The sequence below is a fragment of the Myotis davidii genome, unplaced genomic scaffold (assembly GCF_000327345.1).
Source record: "Myotis davidii unplaced genomic scaffold, ASM32734v1 scaffold156, whole genome shotgun sequence".
In the NCBI taxonomy this organism is placed as follows: Eukaryota; Metazoa; Chordata; class Mammalia; order Chiroptera; family Vespertilionidae; genus Myotis; species Myotis davidii.
Window position 1 is genome coordinate 326657 of NW_006288633.1, and position 8670 is coordinate 335326.

At 36.3% G+C, this 8670-nt stretch overlaps 1 long non-coding RNA gene across 2 annotated transcripts; it reads left to right on the forward strand.

The window, feature by feature from the left end:
- Nucleotides 1–232: 232 nt before the first annotated feature.
- On the forward strand, nucleotides 233–8176 carry LOC107182650. Of its 2 annotated transcripts, none has more exons than XR_001513376.1 (3): nucleotides 233–369; nucleotides 4808–4961; nucleotides 8137–8176. It is a non-coding gene; the product is annotated as an uncharacterized LOC107182650 (long non-coding RNA). The 2 variants fall into 2 exon arrangements; XR_001513375.1 differs by lacking the exon at nucleotides 233–369 and adding an exon at nucleotides 3461–3490.
- Nucleotides 8177–8670: the final 494 nt, after the last annotated feature.

Sequence of the window (8670 nt, forward strand, 5' to 3'; positions counted from 1 at the left end):
AACAGGTAGCTTTTGTTTTGTCTGAGCAATGAATAGATATTATTCTAGGCAACTGCCTACCTTTAGATGATCGGAGGCTGAAATACAATGGCTTTGTTAAAAGCTGCTTGGGAGAAAGTGGTAGGGATTCCTTAGATAGCTACCTCAATAATGGCTTAGTTGGCATGTATCTTAAGAAGTGAGTATACCATTATGTTCTTGTCTTACACTCCGTGTAAGATCTGTTGGACTTATGCTGGGATTTAATGTTTATCTTTTCGTCTTCTCAAGTCTCATGCATTAATTTGACAAACATTTGTTGAAGGTCTGGAGTTCTGTGACCAGATTTTCTGAACTCCAACTCATGACAGGTGAAAAAGAATTTTTCTGGTGTGTATTTCAAAAGTTTTTACAGCTATTTATATGTTTAATACATTGCCTTGGTTAAAAATAATTAAAATATATGCAATAACAACTCTTGGAAAAGCCAGGTTATAAATGCCCTCCCTGGTAACTAAGAGCCAGACAGCGAGTGTGCTAAGGCCCTGGAGTTAACAGCTAGAATTACAAAAGAGTTCTTGTCCCTGGAGTGATTGAGTCCTTTAGAGAAACAGACTGAGGTCCAAACCAATCTGTTTCGATAATGCAGTTTTAAATGGTATGAATGAAATGTTAAGGGAGCACTGCATGTGATAAAATATACATAACAAAACTTACCATCTCAACAATTACAAATGTACAATTTAGAGCATTAAATGCATGCAAATGTATTTGGCTTATTTTTGCCTTGCTTTATTCCAGAATGGATTTAATATTGCTGGCATGCACATAGTAGCTGCTTAACAATGATGGAATTTAAAATGACCTATGTAAGGACTGAGAAATAGAGTCAATGGGTATTCTTTTTAAAAATAAATTTAGATAAAATACAGAAAACATTCACGTTTTTAGCACCATGGAGTTTTAAGAAGGAGGGAAAAGCCATAATTTACTTAGCTAATTAGGAACATGGCAATTTAGTGGCAGAAATGGAGCCTAGAACCTCAATCTCCTAATTGCCAGTCCTCTGTTTCCTAGACCATGCCGCTATAAGTACTTTAAAATAGAATCCTCATTTAAACGGAACTCAAAGCATTATATACCCCCTCAAAATTTTTACCTTAGGAAAACACTTAAAATTTTACATATTTCTAATGCTAAAACAAGTATTGATAATTGTAATTGTATATATCACATGTAAATGTAAACAACAAAAATAAAAGTTTTTAAAGTTATAGGAATTATTTCTGAGACCAGTTATGCTGGGAAAAGTAGTATAATACAAAAAGGACACCAAGACAAAATGAAAACTGCTTGATAATGTGGAAAATGTAATGGTTTAAACAGTAATTAGTTTAATTTAAGCTAAAAACTGCTACCCATCTCATAGTTTCTCTTCAGGGCCAAGGTAAGGGGAAGTAATAGTACATGGAACACACTTATCAGAATGAAGCGCACTTGAAAAAGTTTTCATGGAAACTCGTATCGTGTTGATTCAGATGAGTTGTATTCAGTCCCTATTTGCAAGTGTTTTTAGGGAATCCTAAGTGTAGTTCATCTGAAGTTATGTTCTAGTTTATATTACCATAAAGCAAATGTAAGGTTTTTTTACACATGTCCATATAAGAAGTTAAAGACCTCAAATATATCTGGATTATATCACTAGTTATGCAGGCACCTTTAATTTTTTTTATAGCGATTTTAAAGATCTTTAAAAATTAGAAGTTACCAAACATAGAAATAGTTTCAATTAAAAATTCGATAGAAAATGTTATCTTGTATTTTTCTTTTTAAAATGAAAAATCTTACAGGAAAAATCCTAGTAGCATTGAATTTTATTATTTTTGTTTTGTTTTCTGTGGTATTGGTGAGAAACAGACTTTCAGATATTTAGATGATACAGGGAAAGGGTCAAAAAACTTTACTTTGTGAACCAAACTGTTTTTATTGCCTTGAATTTTTTATTTCCCCCCTTTTTTTCTTAATATTAGTAAAGTGGGTTGTTGTTGTTTTTTCCAATTTTAGCTTATCCCAAAAGCATTTTTAGAGAATCGAAGGAAGGTAATTTTTGGTGTTGTTATTTTGATGTTAGTGTTAAAAAAAAAAAGAGTAACCCCATAGTTCTAAGGGATAGTAGTGAAGTAGCAGTGGTAATCAAAGTCACGGATTACCAAAGGAGAGGCAGAACTCAGGGAGACAGAATCGGAACGACTTGATCACTCTTTTCTTGTTTAAGAAATCCCTTGTAGGGATATTTCCTTTGTGTGCTGTATGAGGATAATTTTGAGAAGAAGATAGTTAAAAAAAAAAAAAGTCAAGAACACAGAAGAGTAAACTAGTTTTAGCGACTGTAGCAGATATTTTCTGCAATGCCTTCTCAGCCCACATCCACTTCTCTGAGAATTGCCCTATTACCATAGAACAGGTCTCTGTAGCCATGTTGATTCTGATTGACCTAGAAATTTCAAGAACCTTGGGGTGGGCCGTGATAGAACATCTGCAAGCCAACAAAATTCTGTTTCCAAGAATCTGGAAACAGAACATTGGAATGTTGATTAACTGGTGGCCCTGCAGTGTGAGGTGTTACGGTTCTAGGACTAGAATGGCCATTTTCTGCCGTATGTACAAAGATGCAGAAAAATCTACTCTTTGGAAAAGAAAAAAGTTCTTCCTTCCTGTCACTGAGAATATAGTGCTGATCAAGGCATACCTGATCTCTATCTTCATGGAATTTTTAGTTTAGCTAAGGAGACATAATGACAGAGAAGGTAATTCAGGGGGCTTTGAATACAGGTCAGACAATCCTTTCCTGAGTACTTCACGGGTAAGTTGAGGTCTCACTGGGGAGTAAATGTTAATTAGGCAAAAATATGTGTTAAAGACTTTCCAAGGAGACAGAATAACAGATGATCTAAAATGGGAGGGAGCATTGTATAAGTACTGAAAGGCTATTGGGGCTATAGCAAAGAGATGGAGCAATAAGCAAGAACTTATAAGCCATGTGTATCAGTTAGTATGATAGGATAGGTTATGATGAGTAACAAATGATTCCAAAAATCTCGGTGGCCTACAATAAGGTTTGCTTATCTCTTCGTGCAAAATGCCCACAGCTCTGCTCCATGTCTTCTTCACTGTACTTGGGCTAACAGAGCAGTCTCTATCTGGGATATTGCCATTGTTGTGGCAGAAGGAAAAGAAAAGATAAAAAGCTCTGCTAATGTACAAACAGAAGCAGAGGTGAGAGTCTATTTCTCCCAGGAAGGTGGAAGAAATGTAGCAGAATTGGTTCTTGATGTTTTAGCATTTGCTTGTTTTAGTCTGTGGGAAGTTCAGCTACTCTATACTGTGTTTCTACCTAGGTTCTCTGTGTTCCCATAATCTTTCCTTTTGTTGAAGCAGATTTTGTGTATGTGTGTGTGTGCAGGCATGCGTGCGCTTCAGCAACCAGCTTTAACAAAGCCATTCAATCAAAGTAAGAATCATCAGAGAGTGACACCACAATTCTGCCTATAGGGTAGAAATAAGTAGGACCAGCAACACAATTTATTTAGTGCTGTCTCCTCTCTCAATGACTCCTTCTCTATCCTGTCTACTTATTATTCCCAAAAGATTTTAACACCAACAAACATACAAATTATAAACAATAAGTATATATTAAACCTGGTATGAACCTTCCCACAGCATTTTGTTGATAAATCTGTTTAGGTACTTACATTTCCTTGTGGTACCCAATCACTCCTAGCAAATGATTGTTCTCTTAGTTTAAGCTTTCTAGAACCCAGCCACCACTCTGTGAGAAGCCAAAGCCTTGCGGAAAGGCTATATGTTGGTGTTCTTGTCAACAGTACAGCCCAGCCACCGGACAGGTGATTGATGATACCATATATTCTTTTATGTATTGTAACATATCTTGTAACATATCTTGTTCTCCTGCTAGACTTAAAGCCACTAGTGAAGTTACATGAATCTTATGTGGCCTAGTAGGGTGTGTCTTATGAGTAAATGTTGTGTGTGTGTGTCAGGGGCGGGGGGGTTCTATACGTATTACAGAAATATTTTAGGATAATGCTCAGCTAGGGACTCTCTGTCCCTCAGAAAATTAGGTAAGTTTGCCTTGAATGTCCACTTTTTTGGCTCTAAAGTCAAGAGCCTGTTTCCCTAATCCAGTTTTTCTGATTCTCTGATGGGTTGTTTACACATGCTTGCCTCCTTTTCTCCCCCACACAAACACTTCCGCACTGCCTGTGCCTATATTGATATAGACCTAAAGCTCGACCCATGACCAATTACCCGAATATCAACTCTCCTCAAGAATGTATGAATTCATTAACTTGGTACCAAAGATTTAAGAGGGGTCACACTATATAGTATACTAGGGGCCCAGTGCACAAAATTTGTGCACTCAGGGGGTCCCTCAGCCTGGCCTGCACACTCTCACAGTCCGGGAGCCCTTGGGGGATGTCTGACTGATGTCCGTGGGAAGCAGGCCTAAGCTGCCAGTTGGACATCCTTAGCGCTGCTGCTGAGGCGGGAGAGGCTCCCACCACTGCTCTTGCACTCACCAGCCATGAGCCTGGTGTCTGGCTGCGCTCCCCCTGTGGGAACGCACTGATCACCAGGAGCAGCACCTGCATTGAGCATCTCGCGTCATAGTGACCAGTCGTTCCACCATTTGGTCAATTTGCATATAGCCTTTTACTATATAGGTTGATGCTCTTTATCCTGAATCTGGGACTACCTCTCTTTTCCACTCTCAGTAGATTAACAAGAAATTCTGTTCCTTTTCCAGGCTGTTATAGTTTACCTATACTGAGATTCTTCTGATTCTCAAGTGTTACTCCAAATAAGATTGTTTGGAAATATCTCCTCAAAATATACATGTTCTTCTGAAAGGGATACCAGAAAACACCATTTTTTAAGCTTGGTACATAATCAAATGAATGGTAACATTTTGAATTTTATGTATTTGAAGTAAAGAAAAATAAAGTATGTTTTAACCACTATTGAGAATTTAAACTTTTTATTCTAACCCTCAGTATCCCTTGATCCTCTTAAAATTATTTAAAACTCCAAAGAGCTTTTGTTTATGTGAGTTATATCTTCTGATGTTTACTATATTAGAAGTTAAAGCTGAGAAGTTTTTAAAACACAAGGATACACAAGCTCATTTTATTAGCCAACAGAGTGATGACCTCATCTCGTGTAACACAGCCCCTGAAAAAACTCTATCTTACACCTGTAGGAGAATGAGAGTGGAAAAGGCAAGCGACATCATAATCTATATTATAAAAACTTAGTGGTCCTAATGCCATAATGACCAAAGACCAGCGCGGGTGGGCGGAGCCGTATGATTTCACGTGCTGGGCTTCTAGTATTATTATAAAGATAGGGTATTATTATAAAGATAGGTTTGACCTTGCAGATCAGACCTCCTGGACCGTACTTTGAGAACTGCTGTTCTAACCTATACAACTGCCTCTGGATTAGTACAGTTTCTCTGCTCGTGAATATGGAAATGTGACCTCTTTGTCTCCAGAGTTTAAGATCTATTACATGCCAACATAATTACAAGCTGCTGGGCTTTTCTAGTGAAACATCAATGTGGTACATGAGAAATGTTGGCTATCCTTGTCAAAATGAAAAAGGAATAGAGAGATGAAAAGGTTTATGTAAAACATGACTATTTTACTACTAGTGTTTCCTCTAGAGCAGTGGTTCTCAACCTTCTGGCCCTTTAAATACAGTTCCTGCCCTAACCAGTTTGGCTCAGTGGATAGAGCGTCAACCTGCGGACTCAACTGCTCTAGAGGAAAGCTCTTCTGCAACTGTAAAATGGCAGAAAATAAAATCAATAGGTACAAAGAATTAATATTGGTTATACCAAGCATTTTAAAGGGTTTGGGAGGTGAACAACAGGGAGGTGGCTTTCCCTAGCATCATTTCTTAAGCTCCCAGCTATTATTCATTAATACATATTTACTATCTGAATTAGGGTAAAGCTAAACTTTTTTAACAGACACCAAACATAGTTTAAAGAACACTGACATTTGTTACTCCCTCACAAGAATTGCATAAGAGTATTAATCCAAGGTTATTAGTCTAGCTCTGCTCCACGAAGCCATCTAGGGACCCAAGTGTCTTTTATCTTACTGCTCTACCATCCACCATGGTGTTATTCTCAACTACAGGCTTGAAGCTGGGTCAAAGAACTCCATAATCTACTTTGTGGGAAGTAAAAAAGAGACTGGGGGTTCATAAATCCTATGTGTTAAGGCCCAGGCTCTAAGTTAACATATTTGTGACCCCATTCTATTGTAAGAATATAGCCACCTAACCACACCTAGCTTCAAATGAGGCTAAGAAATGTGCTCTCTGACTAGTCATGAGCCCACCCACAACTGTTTTACCGAACAAGAGGGTCAGGGTGGATTTTGATGGACAATTCACAGTATCCATCACATAGCTTTATAGTCAATGATTTTTGCAATCAGCAAATTGTTCTACTCAGGCTTTAAAATGCAAGCTTTCAATCTGTAACTACCACATTCTCTAAGATGTTGAGTAAATATATTCATTGTGTCAGTTAAAACACAAATAAAATACTTTGACACTCCTAGCAAATGATTGTTCTCTTAGCTTAAGCTTTCTAGAACCCAGCCACCATTCTGTGAGAAGCCAAAGCCTTGCGGAAAGGCTATATGTTGGTGTTCTTGTCAACAGTACAGCCCAGCCACCAGACAGGTGATTGAAGATACCATATATTCTATTACCATACCAAGCTATGGTAATAGATCTTCTAGTGAGTCTCAGCTATTCCAGTCCCCTTCAATTCAAGTCACCAGATGGAATCATCCTATTTGAGGCCAGAGACATCATGGAAAGAGACAGACAACCTTACATGCCCTATCCAAATTCCTAAACCATACAATTTACGGGCAAGTGGTTTGTTTGTTTTAGGGTGGGGGAGCAATAGATATTCATGGCAATAGATAATTGAACATACATTCCAAGCTGGATATTTAGATAAGCCCACTTCTCAAATTCATTGATAGAATTCTTCTGTAATAGTTCATTTACATTCTCTAAACTGATCTATTACAAAGTTTACCTTTTATAATTATTCACTTCTTGAGTGAAAAAAACAACATAGCAGACTTCTGTAATCACAGAATCTAGTATATATGTAAAGCTCCATTATGAGTATAAAGTACTTGATGAGAACTTGTTTGATAATTTTGTTATTTATAATACAACTATATGTAACCATTTTTCATATTTATACATATAGCTTATTAAGGTATGGCTGAAAAGATGTGCAAGTTCTAATTAAAAATAAGTGCTACTTATAAAAACAACTTGAAACTATCTCACTTTATAAAATGAAGGGTTTCCTATTAAAGATACTATTTTGGAAAACTACAGTCATTTGCATATCTATTTTTATATGCTGATAAGTCACATGATCTGTGTATTGCTTTTACAGTTTAACAGTAAGCCTCTCACCAAATGAAATTTTATTTTTAAAGTATCTTATCACTGCACACATACCTACACAAGCAGTTTGAATGGTGCAGAATGTAAGATCCACATTTCAATTGCTTTACTGTGTTGCCTATAACAACTAGAGCTTCCTAAAGTTCTCCTTTATTAGAGCAAAATGTGGGTGATTCATATACCGTGCTTCAGCTGCCTTCATCATCTGGATGAGATAAGCTCTCAGCAAGAAGTATTCAAGAAACTATGGTTCAAACGGTGTTATCCTGCTCTAAAGCAATCTGCTAAACATTTCTGAACAATTTAGACAGCTGTGACTTGGTTACAAACAATGTGGACATTTAATCTATTGGCTTGAAATTGGGGCTACAGAGAAGATATTCAAGAGTTTCCTCAGGAGTTCATTTGCCACATAGAAAAACACTTCCTATTTTTTACATGCCAAGAATGAAAACCTGAGAACTATCTGTATTAAAGAATAAAAATGACTGACCTTATAAATTGTTTTTGATTAAAATATGTAGCATTGTAGACATAATGATATTAACCACCTACTGTAGGTCTAAACATTATTTTAAGAGATTTTATTCAAAAGACTATGACATGCTTTTAATTTTGTTCCAGGTTATATTTGCCTTACTATAAATTCTTCACAAAATATTGGTAAATGGCTTGCCTATATTATTAACATCCTCTTTTCACTGTTTTCTATGCTGATAAAATCTGTATTTGGAGTAAATAATTATTCACCTATGAAATGCATTCCTTCCTGACATGAAACACAATTCAAAAATCTACTGCGACAGTTAATAAAATACTACACTAGTCAACTATACTATAATCTTTATACTGATCATCCATATTAAAATTTGAAATTCACTATAATATATTCATCAGTATGTGAATAAAGACAAAGACATAGAGGTTTATCAAAAAAGAATAAATGCTCTTTTTTCCCCCTTTTTTCTGTCAGTTATTTTTATCGATATCATTTAGACTGTGACTATAATACGTCAAAATTCACTATGTGGACATTTTTTGGGTATAACTGTACAATGTCAAAGTAGAGTTATATTTGTTTAACATAACCAGTAGGTGAGTTAGATTTTCTCATTTTCAACTTCTTGGTTTAACATTATATGAGTATAGTTAACAGAA